Source organism: Solanum dulcamara, chromosome 6 (genome assembly GCF_947179165.1).
Source record: "Solanum dulcamara chromosome 6, daSolDulc1.2, whole genome shotgun sequence".
Lineage (NCBI taxonomy): Eukaryota > Viridiplantae > Streptophyta > Magnoliopsida > Solanales > Solanaceae > Solanum > Solanum dulcamara.
The window spans coordinates 39,067,426-39,086,122 of record NC_077242.1 but is presented as its reverse complement, the minus strand read 5'-3'; the positions used below and the strand labels follow the sequence as shown (position 1 = coordinate 39,086,122).

At 36.3% G+C, this 18,697-nt stretch overlaps 1 pseudogene; it reads left to right on the top strand.

The window, feature by feature from the left end:
• Positions 1 to 18,697, top strand: part of LOC129893505 (DNA-directed RNA polymerase III subunit 1-like) — a 59,632-nt pseudogene that overhangs the window by 18,321 nt on the left and 22,614 nt on the right.

Sequence of the window (18,697 nt, the reverse complement as noted above, 5' to 3'; positions counted from 1 at the left end):
CCGACTTCGCCTCCGGAGTAGGGGGTTTCTTCTGTCATGAGGGAGCAAGGCACAAGAGGGACAAGTCTTCTCATCATGGACGTGGTGTGGAAGGGAGATAACCAAAATGATGCTGATGCAAAGGTGATTGGACATGGTGTTGGAGGGTTTGGGGGGAGTGGACAGGAGATGGTGAAGAATGAGAAACCATATCAGGGATAGGGGCAATAAATGGTAAAATTAGTTGCCTTTTTCCCTTTAACATTTCATGATCAGAATGGTTTCTTAGGACCTAATCTTATGGGATGTAATCCCGATATAATTTGAAGATGTGATTTTAGTTTGATTAATTGATAGAGCTTTCATTGGATTGCAAAGGTACTTGAAGAAATATTCAAACTCCCTGTGTATGGCTAGACTGGATAAGATCTTTATATACAGGGACTGTCTCTTTGTTATAAACTCCATGTTGCTTTCACCATATTATTTGCCTAGAACATGCTTGCTCGATCTTCTTTAGTACTCCTCAATGTAAGATTATAGTACTTGGAGGTTAGGGCCTTTTTATCTTTAAAATAAGTGAATTTGGCATTTTGGATTTAACACCTTTTGTTTGATCACAGCCAACGACCATTCATAATGGCGAATTAGCAATTTGTATACTCCCGCATTTATCCAGTCTTCAATCTTGGCCAAACCTACCATCCTTTTTCATGCATCTTGTTGTTCTCTTAAACTCTTTTGCATCCGAGGAGAAAGTGGTCATTCAAAGGGAAAAGTGAAGTCCCAAGTCATGGGATGTAGCCTCATTAGGTCTTATGTGGGTTGTGTGGAGGGAGAGGTATAGGAGAACATTTGAAGGGGTTAAGAGTGATTTTGTACATGCAAGGAATAGCCTCTTGTCTATAGTTCCTTTTTGGTGCACCCATGAGGTTCTTGTTTGTACATATGAGTGGGCGACTTTTGTAGAGAATCACATATGTTGGTGTAGGTTTCTCTATTTTTTGTTATACGTCTTGTATACGAGGGTTCCCAAACATTAATAAAATAATTTACCTTATAAAAAAGGATATCATTCATATATTACTGGTAAGCATGTGAAATGTCTTTCTTATGTTGTTTCAACTTTCAACATCTCATATCTGATTATGCTGAATTGACTTCTTTATTTTGTTTGAAAAAGGACCTAAAATACCCTTGAACTATTGGAAATGGTACAAAACTACCCTCCGTCCACCTATTAACTCTAAAATAGCCCCAACGTTTACCTTTAGGTCCCATATTACCCTTATTTTTAAGAGATAAGTGTTAAAATCACACCTAAACTATCCTTCTTTTTTGAGTTTCATACCTAAACTATTGGGAGTGTGAGTTTTATACCTAAACTATCATTTTTTAGTTTGAGAAACATACTTCAGTGGTGTGTGCAATACACTTTCTCTACTCTCTCTATTTTTTGAATTTTTTTTGCCACATGGCTAAAATATTCTATATTGATGAAAATTAAATAAAGTATTAATATTAGGTAAAAGTTAAAACTAAAGTATTTATATCCCCCAAAAGAAATTTTTGTTTTAAAAAATGAAATTATTTTTTTTAAAAATGAAGTATTTTTTTAAAAAATGAAATATTTTTTTAAAAAATGAAATAATTTTTTTAAAAAGTTATTTTTCTCACTCATGTGTATGTATTTAACACAAAACGAGAAAAAAATTGGAAGCGGAGGATTAGGTGTGGCGGGGTAGAATTATTTTTAAAAAATATATAAAAATAATATCTAAATTATCATTTGAAGGGGGAGGGGAAAGATGAAATAAGAATTTTTTAAAAAACTTTTATAAAAGAAATTTAGAAAATAAAAATAAAACAAAAAAAATTGGGGGGGCGGGGGGAGGGGGGGAGTATGGTGAGAAAAAGTGGTGGAATGGGGTAATAAAAATATTTTATATTTTCTTTGAGGGTGGGATAGTAGTACTTTAATATTTAATTTTAACTAATTCTAAGAATTTATTAATTTTTGTCTAGGTGGAATATTTTGTCTATGTAGAGTGTGATGTGGCAAATTTTTTAAAATGAAAGAGAGTGTACACCACACACCATGGTGAGAGTGGAACAAAAGAGAGGTGCGTTTCTCAAACTAAGAAGTGATAATTTATGTATGAAACTCACACTCCCAATAGTTTAGGTATGAATCTCAAAAAAGAGGGACTTATCTCTATTTTTAACGGTCCCCCATTTAAATCCAATTAATAAATTCATTAATGACGTGACGATCATCTATTGGTCACCTTATAATTAACCTAAACTAATTTAACCCACCCATTCTCAAATCAACCCCCCAAACTCATTTAACCCATCTGCCCAAAACAAAACCTTTCCTTCCCAACATTTGACTTCATCTTCAAACCCTTTAATCCATCATTTCCGGCCACATTTCATTTTCTTCCCGATTCCTTCAGCCGGTGAGGGATTTCTTCGTTATAAAATGACATGTTCTAGTGTGCTTGTGGGTAAAACTCAAACATGGATAGTACATTTGTGCGAAATGTAGGAGAAAAATATTATTGAATTGTGTATCTACATTATTACATTGAGACCCTATTTATAGACACTAGATTAGACTCCTTTTCCAACTAGGACACTACAATACAATCCTTTTCTAAGTAGGATTCTATATACTATTTCTATTCCAATACCTATTCCTATTCTAAGTAGGATTGCATATATTATTCTTGTTCCTATTCCTATTCTAACAACATTAAATTACAGCAACTTGCAATTCTGATATCCCAATACATGGATGGTACATTTTATTTTTGGTTGCAGCATCAATTGCTCCTTAAGATGCAAAACCTACTAGTGAGAAGTTATGTTTTGTAGCTACAGATAATAAATATAATGCACTGTATAAATTACGGTAAATTGCAGTTTTATTGTCCCAGTACATGCATATAGTAAATTCTATTTTGTGCAGCAATCACCAAGTGCTCCATAGTCCAAGATTTATTAGTAACAAATCATATTCTTTAGCTACAGACAACAAATTGCGTTGGCAAAATTGTTTCGTTATTAAACATTGTTAAACTAACATAGGTGTCTTGTGCGTTTATTGTCTGTCGTTGTTTATTTTTCAGTCTAATGCCTCCACGGATGTTGCTCTGGTAGAGACTGCGGTTGTAGTTCCATCTGAGCATCAGCCTTTGGTGCCATTAAATTAGCATAACGGATGAGTGTAAGGTAGTGTTTTCTGAGATTGTGGCCGAAATGTTGAAATGGAAGGGTTTGAAGATGAAATCAAATGTCGGGAAGGAAAGGTTTTGTTTTGGTTGGATGGGTTAAATGAATTTGGGGTACGTCTGATTTGGGAATGGGTGGGTTTCTAAATTAATTTAGGTTAATTATATGGTGACCGATAGATGATTGCCATGTCATTAATGAATTTATCAATTGTGTTTAACCGGGGGACCGTTAAAACTAAGGGTAATATGGGACCTAAAGGTAAACGTCGGGGATATTTGATAGCTAATAGGTGGATGGAGGATACTTTTGTACCATTTCAATAGTTCAAGGGTATCTTAGGCCCTTCTTCGTATTTTGTTTTGATATGAGAAGAATGTAAAAGGACACCTTATGTACTAATGTTAGAGGTAGCACAGCACATCCTTAATCTTTTCTTGGGCTCTTTGATTGATTATATTCGAAGTTCTCATGTGTATTGGTCCTTTTGACTTATGGTCTGTTCTTTTTGGATTTTAAGACCGTAAGAAACAATGAGATAACAGTACTTGTTATTTGTGAGAGATGACAACAGGAAATGGAAATAAGGATGGTCTCTACTCTGTTCTGTTGAGAGACTGAGAGACTACAAGTCCCATGCTGCTGCAACATGCATGAATCGGCTTGCAAAGTTGAGGTTCGTTAGTTAGATTCAGATCATCCATTTACTTCTGCATTTGTTGTCAACTGAAGGTTCTTTTTTAAGCTGTCATTAAAGGAGTATACTTCCTTAACTCTTTTGGATGAAATAAATGATTAGTGGCTTTCAATTTTTCATGGACTCAGTTCAAATGCCACACACTTTATGTCCTTATTACTTGGAGATGGTTCTGCTTGGAGTTGATTTATTTTTTTTCTTGTTGCCATTTGGTTACAGTAGGCGAAGGAAAATTTTCTCCCCTTAAGTGATATTTGACTATTTAAGCTTTCTAAAGTCTTTTCCTCGGATATTGGATGCCATAGTTATTCTGATTGCAAATTGACTATTCTAGCACTAAGTTCATATGCAATTGGTATTTTTGAATTTTCAGATTGTATGCTCACTTCAAAGAAGCACACACTTTCAGTTCTCTCTTTTCACTTCAAGCACCATGGACCTTGTCGTTTTGTTGCGCTTTTCATTTTTTTAAAAACACTGATTTTTCACTTTTCATATCTTGCTAGTGCTCGGTGGATTGGAAATCATGGATTTTCCATAGGGATTGATGATGTCACACCTGGGGAAAACTTAGTTAAGCAAAAACAAGGAGAGATTCATCAAAATTACAAGAAATGTGAAGATTGTATTAAACAATTTAATGAAGGAAAGCTTGCTGTGCAACCTGGCTGTGATGCTGCGCAGACTCTGGAGGCTGAAGTGACTATGTCGTTGAATAAAGTTCGTGACGACATAGGAAAAGTAAGAACTATGTATCTTTTCATTTACTGCTAGTTTCTCTAAAAATCTTCACCTGTAGGGCTTGTATCTATCCAAGACAGGTTTATTGCTTGTAAACTCTTTTTTGCTAGTAGAACCTTCCTATCTCCGATCTCTTCCTAGCTCCCCTGACAGATATAAGGAAGGAAAACATGGATAATGTGGGCTTAGCCACAATCTTCAAAAATTTAACACTTCAAGGCTAAGTGCTAAACTTGTGAACTTAGAACAGTAATCATAGAAGGAAAAGAGACACTCTTGGCTGCTGACGGAATTGCTGATCATGTAATAGCAACTCAAATAGAACACCAGAAGCCAATTTGCATAAACCATACCTGATGATGTTACAGTTCAATTCATCAGTTACCTAAGAGTTGTAAAGTGTAAGGAAACCTGTATGCACCAAAGCCGTCAAAACCCAGGGGCCCAGTTTAAACATAATCCTCAAGAGCAGCCTCTTATAAATCTACTGTCCTAAGAGCTTATGTTTTCCTTGTTTATTTGCACCTCTTTGCCGCAGCCTTCTTTCAGATTGTTGTCGATTCACTGCATTAGATTCTTAACCTCGTCTGGCTACCAAGGGACTTCCATCTTTCCCTAACATCTTATGCTATTCAGGTTCAGATACTCATTTTCCCTTTACTTTGTATTATTTTCACTTGTAGGACGCTTCCCTCTATAATCTTTGATGGCCAGCTATGGAAGAATAGCCCTTTTCCAGCTTCTAAAGTTCAATTACAGATTGTTTTCAACTGTTGATTATAGTCTTAGTAGCCCTTTCTTTTCATTTTCCATCTTCATTGTGCATTGCCTGAATTCTCTTTAATTGTTCTCATAACCAGTCTAAATCTTCTAGTTAAATCCTGATCTCCCTGACATTGCCAAGTCCCCTCTCGATAAGTAAAAGGAAATTCCCTATCCAAGTTGTCATTTTTTTGTTCAAGTTTCTTCTGCTCAATCTGAGCAATATTGAAGCCATGAAACCTCGATTTATAGAATATGATGGAGAATTTGGTGCATTCAAGCTCATTTTAGAAAATATCTGCTTTGTGCTTATTTGAATTTGGGGTTGAGGGCCATTGGAACAAACCCTTGCCAAATAGCGTAAACCATTTTAAGATATCTTTAAATTGGCCAATTATATGTGTATTCTTACATTATATTCTTCTCCTTCACCTGGAGAAAAGAGAGCCCAGCCAGTGACAGTGACAACTTGTAATGAAAATCTTCTTCTCTAAAGCAAGTTGTTGTTTTATGGTCCCACCAATCTTTGGAAAAAATAAACTGAGTGGTCATTTGGCATCTAATTCTGAGAGTTAGAAGGCATGCTTCTTTGAAGTCTCTTTATTTGCTCTTGAACCTTTCTCCCAGAAGTATAAGTTTTGTGATGTTTAAGAATTTATTTTCAAATCACATTTTGATTTGGGAAGGTGGAACAAATTTGCCTGAATATCAACTTTTTGACAGATTTGTATGAAAGCACTAGACTGGAGGAATAGTCCTCTAATCATGTCACAGTGTGGTTCAAAAGGATCCCCAATTAACATAAGCCAGATGATTGCATGTGTTGGTCAGCAGTCTGTTGGCGGACGTCGTGCTCCTGATGGATTCATAGATCGAAGTCTTCCGCATTTTCCCTTCAAATCAAAGTTTCCAGCTGTGAGTACTTAATGCTACATTTTAGTTTTTTTTTTGTTATGCACTGGATTGTTAGTCATTTGCTCTTTGACAAGAGCTCAAGGTCTTTCCTTATACACCTACCCAACCTGTATTAGTAGTAGGTGGGGTCTCCGAGAGCATCCTCCTTTTCCTGCCCTAACAGTGTAAACCTTCTTTACTTTCTTCTTTGTATTAATCTTCTCAATTAAATTAATTTAGCTGCATCAATGAATTGTTGCCAAACAGTTATGATGGTTCCGTATCTAAATCTTCAGTAATGCACCTTCATCTATAGTTATTCCAGCGGACCGCACGTTACAGGTGTTTCTCATTCTCATTGATGGTTGTATTTGTACTATTAAATGATTTCCTGAATGCCTTAGGTGAGATATGCAGTTTGCAGATAGTGGTAGTGACCATTTGTCTGTCTATTCCACCAGTGCAATTTCACAACTGCCCACTCATTGACTATTGGTCTATCTATTCATTCATTCCTGCATGCTTCTTGTATATTGTAGTTACTTTGAATTGTCTGAAGAAAAATGTAATGAGCTGGTAACCTGTAAAAGTGGATAAATGTGATGCTTTTGAACGCATAATGTTGATTCTGAAATTTGACAAAGGAACATCTTCTGTGATGGTTGCCATCTGTTGTGGGGAGAACATCATTTCCTTGGAGGCGGAGACATCCTAGGGACTAGGCACATTTATAGTCTTCTGCAGTTGGAGTAGATGGATCTCCATGTTACAGCTGTTTCTACAATGAGATTCCAGATTATGTCTTTTGATAAGCCACTGCATGTAGGTTTGAGTGGTATTGCGGTGCACACGTTTGGTTCCAGTTTTTTTGGGGAAGGAAGGGGACAACTTGAGAAATGGTTGGCTTACTTAGGTTAAGTATTGATGATGTTAAAAATAGAGAGAAGCAGCAGATACTTTGATGGTTTTGATTGATTTATGAATGTAAGACACCTATTTATTGTTGTCGGACCAAGACTTCCAACTTCTTTGTAGTTTTCCTGTAAGACATTCCTTTTCAGATTTGATCTTTCCTTATTTTTATTCAATCATTTAATTAAGTGATCGGTTAAGAAGTGAGATATAATGGAGAGAAGAATCTACTTCATTGGTTGGAATAATAGAGCCCGTTTGGATTGGCTTAAAAAAAGTAACTTTTATGTATGAAGTGCTGAAAGTTATTTTTATAAATAAGCAGTTGAGTGTTTGGATAAAAATGCTTATGATGTGAATTTTAGGATTAAAAGAATAAAAAAAGGTAGTTTGAGAATTTAGTTAAAATATAAGGGATATAAAAGTAATTTCCATGGTCAAAGAAAATGACTTTAAGCACTTTGGAAAAAAAAGTTAGGAATCCTAACTTTTCATTTTTGACTGACTTTAAGAACTTTATGGCTTAAAGTCAGCATTAGGCAAACACGTCCAAAAGCTAAAAAGGGGCTTTAAGTTGGTTTTGACCAACTTAAAGCCAATCCAAACGGGCTCTATATGACATTACATAGAACATTAATGACACAGAAGCTTGGTATGAGTGCGCTGAGAGAAGGGAAAATACTTTTTTTTTCTTTATAGTGGTAACTAGAGAAGGGAAAATACTTTGTTATGCAAGGCAGTGAGTAGGAAGGTTCTTTTAGGGTTGTGTCGACCACATCACAAGCTTTAGATGGTCCAGGCAATAATTACAAGAGATGCAACAGGTAAGGGATGCCATGAAAAATATGAGGATAAGAAAAGCTTGTGGTCCAGATGGTATCACCATAGAGGGTTGGAAGCGTCTTGGTCAGGTTGGAGTGGGATGACTTACCAAGCTAATATAATGCTATTTTGAGAAGTGGTAGGATGATGGGTGAGTGGAGTAAGAGTTACCATTTTTTCAATTTATAAAACCAAAGGAGGCACTAAAAGTTGTGCAAACTGTCGTGGTAGTGAACTTATGATTCATACAATGTAATCAATGTTTGTCAAAAGTGAAAGCTCTAAAATGCGCTCGAGGTCTATTGGTGCTTTAAGCTCAAAGCAGAGTTGAAGTGTGAGCCTTAGTAAAGGAAGTGCAATGAAGGAAACAATAAAAATATATATGCAATTCAAGAAAAAATAATAAATTCATTCATAATGTTTCCCTCAACAATTAGTACACTTATTTGCCAATTATATTTGTTATTTAGTACCGCTCGGCTCAGATAAAACTCATGGGCAATGAGGCACACATCTTAGGTCCTTGTCTACACTAAAGCTCAACTTAATCTAGGCGAAGCGCGCCTTAAATGGAGCCTTTGATAAATACTCAATGAAACTCTAGGAGCGAGTGATAGAGCGTATATGTTGTGAGCCCCGCCTAGAGGGAGGCGCTAAGGGAAGGGCGTAGCGTTAAATCTGCCTCGCCTTTCAGAGGTTTGGAACCCTTCTGTTGAGCCTCCAGTGCTTCGGGTACTACGGACCCTCTGCCATCCATTGCAGCAGAGCCGTTTCATGGGCGGGGGGGCACAGGACAAGCATTCCAAGACTATTGTTAAAGTATGCCTACTACTCTTTTCTGACGATTCGAAATTCTCGTCGTCGGTCATTAATATCTTTGCTCGCGGCAATTGTGACCTCTCGGGAGAATCGATGACTGGGGTAGTTGTAGTCAGAGATTGGTTACCTCTGGCTACAAACACCTATTTTGAGAGGAAAGATCTATCAAAGCAGAAAGTCCAAAGCTAAGAAGGATTCATTCACCGCAGCTTCTCTTACTAGGATCAACTAGGACAGAAATAAAGCATTGGGTCGAACTCTCAACTCTCCCTTCAGAGCTACCCTTGCCTGAAAGAGTCGAGTTACTTCGTACCTCTCACATTCATTCAAGAGCATCCAGTTCTGAGATTAAGGAAAAAGCTATAGGTATAGGAGTAACTAGACGTACCTTTCTATTTAGATTCCCGTTCGTGATCCCAGCCCTGGAATCCAAAGCATCTATGGGTTGAAGCATTCACTAGGTAGTAATTGAGATGCCTTCAATTCAGACAAGAGATGACGCACGGTCACGCGCTCTAAGCCCGGCCCGCGCGCGGTTAGGAAGATTGGCCGCAGTAATCTTTTTTTTCCACATTCCCAAGAAGTAAACCATTGACAGTAGTTCCACGGGCGTAAACTGCTCGTTTTTCCTTCCCCGCGAGTATAGCATGATGAGCTGGCTCTTCTTGATCTTGAGGTCATGGGCTAACTCGGGATTTGATAAAGGTGATAGGACAGGGTTCCAAACCTCTTGAATTGAAGTAGCGCCTTTGGAATATGAGTAGGGCTCCTAAGTGGCGCGTTCGTGGAGGCAAACCGAAGGAACATATGGCTCCTCGTTCAATTCTTTCGAATTCATTGGATCCTTTTCCGCGTTCGAGAATCCCAAAGACAGCACCTTCTATCACTTTTTTTTCTCTCGACGGCAAAGCTCCTTCTTTTCGAAATTGCTTGCGTTGACCCTTTCCTGAACCAGAACCGGGGGAGGATGAGAGGAAAAGGTGAAAAAACGAGTGAATGCGCTAGATGTCTATTGTTTTTTCAAATTACTGGCCTTCCTTCTGTGTTCAGGACGGAGACTCTTTCTGCCTTTGTCGCGCAACGTGCCCTTGCTTGGTGGGTCGGCAAATGATGGTAGAGCAATGAACATAGGGATGATACTAGGAACGATAGCTTCACTCTTAACCCGCATTATCTGAGAAAGGCTGGAGGTTGGTTGAAGATGATGTTACGCGGCGTTCAGAACCGCTGTCGGTTGAGGCCTCACCGGGCTTTCATAAATCAGTCTCTCAACAATAAGTATTTCCCTCTTTTCTATCTTGCATCTATAGTATTTTTGCCCTGGTGGATTTCTTTCTCAGAGAAAATTGGAAGATGAATCTTTTCCCCGGAGCTGGAACAACTTGTGAGATGGAGAGCCACTTGACTGTAAGGAAAGGGGCCCTTGGGCCACTTGCCTCGCCTTTTTTTTTTGCACCTATCCTTCTTGCTTGCTTACCTATAGCTCTCTTGTCTTAGTGAGAAAAATAGCATCTCGTAAGTTTCCGGAAGAAAGACGCACGACACCAAAAAAACCGGGCCGAACTTCTAAACCGCATGAACTTGGTTACTGGTTTGACCGGTTTGTTGGCACCGTTCACCTGCTGCATGTATTCGAGTCCTGGGCGCCCTCTCTCTAGGATATGGCACTTCACTGCTCGGAGAGGAATGAATTCTTCTCCAGTCTCGTCTATTCTATTCTCGAAAGCGTGTAGACCTCCTACTTCGAATGATAGAACGATTCGAAAGGGGCAAGCACTAAGCTATTTCATAACCTTGTCTCACGCGGGAGAAGCTTGCTTCCTTCCCTTCCTGACCATTCGATTTTGCCTTGACGTCACCATCCGATTGAGCTCTTTTAGTATGGACATGGTTGTGGGCAATTCAGTGTGTAGTGTCAGCTCAGGGGAAGACTCCGGTTAGGAATGCTGATTGGAACCAATACGATTGCCCAGAGGAGTCATTTCCTCTGTTCTGTGCTCGCTACAACTCTACAAGAGTGACAAAGAACCAGTTTGGATTTATGCTTGGTAGATCTACAACAAAGGCTTTATTTTTACTAAGGAGATTGATGGAATTTTATTGCGAGAGGAAGAAAGATCTGCCCATGGTGTTCTTTCTTTTTTCCTTTCTTTTCTTCTCATTTTTTATTTAACTTGTTGTTTGTTCCAAATATCTTCATCTTCATATCACTTTATTCCTACACAGTAAAATATAATATTAAGCACAAAGTAATATAATCAATACTCAAAGACGATTAAAAGTACTAAAATGTGAGGAAAATATGACCATATATATGCATTTTTGCCCGAACATCACCATCCCACATATGTGTATGTAAATATTGTATGAACAACGTATATGGATGTATATACATCTCTGATACAAAGTTATACATCATATATATACACACACACACAATCGGTACGTTACATATGCATTGCATATAATGCGATCATTTTTGTTGAAAAAACTTTTTGTCATCTGTACAGTTTCATAAGAAGCCCTTAAAGAACTTGTTTTAAGCCAAATTATAACAAAAATAAGCCAAAAGCTATAAGTTAGGATTTTCATTTTGTTGTAAACGAGGATAGTTAAATGATATTGAATCAGTAATAATGTCTTATAGATGCCCTGCAAGAATGGGATGGGGGATACAACTTCAATTTGTGGGAATCTGGCTACTGATGTACATACTTTTGGAGCACTTTAAATATTCTAAACTTTAATTTCTAGCCCTTAAAACATTTTAGTAGATTACTTCAAATTGTTTGTTAGGTTTCAAAAGACTCAAAAGTTCCATTTCTTTATTTCCGTCAAATTTTGTGGGATTAAAATAACATTATGTCCACTCTTCCAACCTCTTACACCCCAACCAAAACTAAAATCTTAGTTTGATTCTGTTTTGTGTAAGTTGGTTTTACCTTCTAAAATGGTTCATTCAGATTCATCAATTGCAGTTATTTCCTTTCTTAAAGAAGAGATGCTTAAAGTAATTATTGCAGTGACTTATGCGCTCAATTTTTAGAAAGTGCATGTATTTACCCTTATGGAGTGCTGAGTAAAGTTCTGTTTGTGATCCAGGCTAAAGGATTTGTAGCTCATTCCTTTTTTGACGGTTTGTCAGCAACTGAGTTCTTTTTTCACACAATGGGAGGAAGAGAAGGCCTTGTTGATACTCCGGTACGGATCTCCTCTGTCGGCTTATTTGTTGGTGGTATTATTTATTTCTCGTTCGGACATAATATATGTGTACCTGAATTCTTCATTTTTCTGCTTGACTACTCCTATCTAACAGGTAGGATATGAGTGTGGGGTACTTCGTGTAGGTTCTTTGAGATACACCAAAAATTGACAGACAAACTGCTTATATCCGTCCCGTATCGTATACTTAACACACCCGTGTCAAATATGAAAGTGCATGTAACATAGGATTCTATAGATTCTTGTTGATGTCTTTCTTTGAAGTATAAGGCTAAAGTTTTGTCAGTGTTGGATGTTCATCCATTTTGATCGCTACAGGTTAAAACTGCCGACACTGGATACATGTCTCGTCGACTTATGAAAGCTTTAGAGGACCTTGCTATTTATTATGACAGCACTGTACGAAATGCTAGCGCATGTATAGTTCAGTTCATTTATGGCGATGATGGCATGGATCCTGCTCAGATGGAAGAGAAAAAAGGAGGTCCTCTAAACTTTAGAAGATTATTTATGAACGTTAAGGTATGAACTTCAATTTTAATAGAACCTAATAAAAAATCAATTTTCAACAGTCTTGTGATGAAAGTTAGAAAATTTTGATAATTATTTTCTATTTATAGGAAACATGTCCTCCTGGAGGTGCGAAGAGTTTGTCTTACTCAGAAATCTGCAAAATAGTCAATGAAAGGCTCTCATATCATGATATGAGTCCTGAAGGGGGGTGCTCAGAGGCATTCCGTGCTTCGCTGTCTGATTTTTTGATTAAAAATTTAGCTGAAACGGGAATCCCTATTATTGGGTGAAGAGCAGCATGCAGGGGATGACCATGGATATCTTGAAAACATTGCGTTAAACATATCTGGTATTACTAAGAAGCAACTACAGGTAAATAGCTTCAGAAGTTCCTTTTTGCTTGTGCAGAGGATTTTCTGGTTAATTGCTTGCTCCAACTATTAAGTGGTTTACTGACAAAACTGCATACAACAATTAAGTTGCTACTTGATTTACTTTTCCTTCAATTTTTATTGGTTATGCTTCAAGATATGAAGTTCTGTTATAATATGTTGTCATTGAGGATCATGCAAATTAGTTATTCAGAAGTGACTTATTATTTTGATGGGAGTTCAATATGACATGTTTTCTATTACTGCTAAATTCTTATTGGTACTATATTACTGCATAGATGTTCTCCGGTTGACAAAATAAAAATATAATTAAATAGCAAGGACAAGCAAGATTTAAATCTTTGTTGCTCCTTAGTGGAAACTTCATATAGTTCGATCTATACACTATTATATGTGGCAGTGAATTTTTATTTGCATCCCACTCGAATGATAAAAATCTCCCTCTGTTTCAATTTGTTTGTCTGACTTTTCTTTTTAGTCCGTTTCAAAGAGAATGCCTCTTTCCTTTTTTGGCAACTCTTAATTTCAACTTTCCACATGGCATGTTTAAGACCACAAGATTGAAGGACATTTTAATACATTCTACATAGCTTTAGTAAGACCACAAGATTCAAAAGGCTTATTTATTCTCTTAGGGGTTGTTTGGTAGAGTGTATTGGCAAAAATAATGCATGCATTAACTTGGTGTATTAATAGTATCTTGTTTGTTACACTTTTTCATGCTATGTATAACTAATGCTTGCATTAGTTATACACTCTATTGTGTATTAAGGTGTGTATTACTAATACCATGGATTTCTAAGTATTAGTAATACAAGGGAATTTAATGCATGCATTAGCATGTTAAAGACCCAATTGCCCCTCAATTTTTTTTTACATCTTTTTCACCATATTTGTGGAGGTATCTTTATAAATAAATTTTAAAAAAATTATGCAATACATGTTTTTTTTAATACACCAAGCCAAACAATACATAAGAATATCTCTTCATAATTAATGCAAGCATAACTAATACAAGCATAACTAATACACTCTATTTAGCATTATTCTTATACACCCTACTAAACGACCCCTTACACTATAGGTTCAAAATTTTTTTTTTTAGAAGTTTTATGTGCTCATGAATGATGAAAAATGTAGTATGTGCAATGGAATATGAAAGTTCTACACATTAAAATACAGACATTGTAAAGGAGAGACAATTTTGATTATCGAGAAGAATTGCGCATAGCACCAAATGAGACAAAGTAACTTATTTTCAATCAAAAGTTTAGCAAATTTATTGGTCAGAAGTATGTAACAAGCTATCTTCCTTAATCATGAATGCTGAAATTCAAGATTAGCTGGATCATGGGAGTAATTATTTGATGATATGTAATCCTAAACAATTAGATCTTATTTGTTTTCTATTTCAGAAAATGTTCCTCTTTTTAATGAATTTGTATCTTGGTTTCAATTTTGAAAAGAAGTAAGTTCTGCAATTGAAAAAAAATAAATCAAAGTCCAAATTTAATAGGAAAATGAATATGAATTTCACCCAAGGGTGTGGCCTAGTGGCCAATGAAGTGGGATTGAGAATCATGAGGTTTCGTTTCAAATCCTAGTGGAGGCAAAAATACTAGGTGATTTGTTCCCATTTGTTCAAACCTTAGTGGCCAGAGTTAGCTAGTACTTGTGTTGGTGGGAGGTAGCAAGTACCTTGTGGAACATGAATATGAATTCTTCAAATTTGAAAGTTATATACCACAACCTGTTTAGTTGAAGTGTGTCAAATATTTAGGGAAGTCCAAGAATAGAAAGAGTGACGTGTAAATTTGAGCAAAGAGATTATTTCATTGATTTTGATGTGCCACATTTGCTTCAAACTATCTTACATTGCACCTGTTTCGTCAGTATTTTAATATCCTAGTTCCCTTCATGTAATAACATGAGAATGTTTTCCTACATGAACTGTTGTGCTAATCAAAGTCATTTAAATTGGAAACACAGGGATTCTATGTTATCCCAAGTAGTATGACTAAATAAAGCTATAGTATGTAAAATAGACATGAAATCTGTCTGGTACGAGAATTACTAGTAGTACTTCATTGAGGAAATAATTTCAATGGGAAATTAGGAAAAAAAGGGGAAAAAAGAAACTAAGGGATAACATTTTCTACTTATATTAAAAGAAAAAGATAATGTTTAATTTTCTCCAGAATCATAAAGTTACTAATAGCATTGTGCATATCTGTGGATTTTTAATATTCCTTGCTTGTTTGTAGGTGTTACTCAACACGTGCATCTCTCGGTATCACCTGAAAACACTAGCAGCTGGAACTGCAATTGGTGCAATTGGAGCTCAGAGTATTAGGGAACCTGGGACATAGATGACACTGAAAACCTTTCACTTTGCTGGAGTTGCAAGCATGAGTATCCTTGTTTATTTGGAGCTTAAGTTTACATCATCAAAATGGTTTTTGGCTAGTCTAACTGACCTTTTATCATATTATGCTGTTTCTTTAACTCTTTGGTAGATGTTACACTTGGAGTTCCTCGAATAAAAGAAATCATAAATGCAGCAAAAAAGATCACTACTCCTATTATTACTGCAAAACTTCTGTCTGCTGCTAATTTAACTTCAGCAAGGATGATTAAAGCCCGTATTGAAAAAACTCTTTTGGGGCAGGTAAATTGCTTGTATTTACGAAATTTGCAAAGCTCTCATAATGGCATTGAACTAAGTTCATTGTGAATACAACATTTATTTCCTATGCAGGTGGCTAAGAGTATAAAGATTGTGTTGGCATCTCGATTGGCATCAATTGCTATTTCACTTGATATGGAGACAATTCAGGTGTCACAACTGTGTATTGATGCTTATACTGTCAAGCAATCAATTTTGCGGACGTCAAAAATAAAACTGAAGGAACATGTGAGATAAGTTGTGTTTCTGTTTCTGCTTCTTATCAATCAATGACATCTTATTGAGTGAAACTTCTATTTTCTGCAGCAAGTAAAAGTTCTGAATCCCAGGAAGCTGGAAGTTTTTCCCAGGCTGATAAAGATAAACTGCATTTTTAACTGCACCGGCTGAAAAATATGCTGCCTGCTGTTGTTGTGAAGGTATGACAAGCATCAAGATTTAATTTTAATTAAATCTGTGGGGTTTCAGTTCAGAATTGATTAATCTGTTTTATCTGAACTACTCTGTTGACGTACATTTGTAAATCTTCTTGGGATATCAGGGTATTACTACAGTTCAAAGGGCTGTGGTGAACAAAGAACAACAAAAAGATCGTAAAAATAATGTCAAAGGAGAAACATATGAGTTGCTTGTTGAAGGGTAAGTTATATGTACACCTTCTTCCACATTCTATATCATTAGGTTGTGCTCAGTTTGGTGTAGCAAAGCCTGTAATTTTCTATATTATTCCTTTATGAATTTAATATCTCATAACTTATTTGTCTTTTATGGTAGAGATTCAAAAGTTATCTCACTTTCACCTGCCTTAGTCTTTACTTTTTATGTTACAAAATATAACTTAAGAGGGCATATTAAGTTATCGAAAGCGTTGCACTGATCTAGAGAGTTCAACACCCCTTTTTCAAACAGTTGCTTAAAAGTGAAGTAGAATGGAACTTGGTCAAATCTTAGTCCTTGTAACCTCCTTCTCGGACAAATTGTTTACGGCACGATGGCATTCATGCTCGGATGTGGGTTCATATTCTCCTTGGTGGTCCAAGACCATGTACGGTCAAGGTCTGTCCATGAGCATGAGGTCATGTTTAAACACGTCCTACTTGGGCAAGGATAGACTCAGATTGAAAATGATCCCCCACCCCACCCCCACCCAAATTTGATTATCTTCAATTATTTGTATCTGTATTTCTCAATAGAATAATTATTTATAACTGTAACATTAAATATTTGTCTAATCTTGTATGTACCAAAATAAATTGGTATTCATTTGCAAAAATAATCTATATAACTAGTCAATGGCTACAAACACATTAAATCTAGTAAAGCTGTTTTGTTTGTTATTTTTTATTCTTTGTGAGCTACAATTGCATCCTATGTGTGCTTATTAATGATTTTAGACATAAGCTCAATACCATAATAATACATCAAACTAATTGAAATATTAAATGCAATTATGATGTATAATATATATGAAAAGAGCAGTCAAGTTGACCTTCCCTCTCATCTCAGGGTGAAGCAAGGAATTGTTTACAATACGGGCAGTATTTTATGTCTATGCTTGCAGCATATGGCTGTCACCTACCCTATCTAGATGTTTTAGTTGTTAGAAAGGGAGAAAAGTGTAAAATATTTATATATCAATTTAGATCTGTAACTTTTCGACAATCAAATAAAGAACAACTTCGAAATCATCTTTTTAATCGGAAAACAAGGTATTAATGGAACAATTTTTTTTCCAGAAATGGAACAATTTTACACACAAGAACATGAGTTGGAGCTTTTAAGACAGGTTTGTTGCGGTTAGATCATCTAAAATATTAAAAGGATTTTAAAAAAGGTGCAGAAAATCTGTATTTTATGGTCTCATTGAGAGTTTAATTGGAAGACTAGCGACTCATATAATCAAAATGATATTGTCAAAATAATGTTGTCTCATATGGCTTCTAGGACCCTGTGAAGAAATGTACAAGAGAATTACAATCCTACTCTATGGTGTTGGTTTTCAATTGTCAGCAAGTTGGGCTTTTGGTTTTCATCTCTGGAATTTCATGCTCCAATGAGTTGTTGCTATAAAATAGAACTTCTACATCTTACCTGCTCTTCCCTTTCTGTAGGACCGGTCTCCTTGCCGTAATGGACATTGAAGGAGTTGATGGACGTAATACAAAGAGCAATCATATAATGGAGGTGCAGCAAACTCTAGGCATTGAAGCATCAAGGGTCTCTATAATTGATGAAATTAATTATACCATGTCAAGTCATGGAATGACAATAGACTTGCGGCACATGATGCTTCTTGTAGATCTGATGACATATAAGGTACTTCTCCTGGAATATTCCTCATCCAAAAACATGTTGGATGCCTTTAATATCCAAATATCGAGCTTAATTGACATTCTTTGTCACTATCACAGGGTGAAGTCTTGGGAATAACTAGACACAGTGTCCAGAAAATGAAAGATAGCGTACTGATGCTAGCTTCATTTGAGAAGACAACCGACCCCCTGTTTAATGCATCTGTAAATGGAAGGGATGATAAGATAGAAGGAGTAACCGAATGTATCATCATGGGCATACCAATGACGATAGGCACTGGGGTGTTTAAACTTCGGCAACGGTATTTGTTTGACTCTTAGCATGACATTTTATTCTTTAACCTTAATAATATCCTCTATGTGCGTCGTAATTATTTGAATAAGCTAACACATTGGAAGCTTCAAAAAGGAAAATTGATTAGTCTACGGAACTTTTAAGGTCTTATTGCTAGATCAGGGAATCAGTATTCTGAGAATGGTTTCTTTTCGTTAGAACAATCAAATATTGGCATATCTTTGCATCCGGCTGATGCAGGACGAGAAGGGAGGTGGAATGGGAGAAAATTAGAGAAGTAGGAGAATGAGAGAAGAATAAAATAGGAACACAGAGATATCACCAAAACCTATTTGTTAAGTCGTTCTTTTTTTGAGTTAATGAAACAAAACAAATAAATAAATAAAGCCTTATTCTGGTAGGAATTTCTAAACC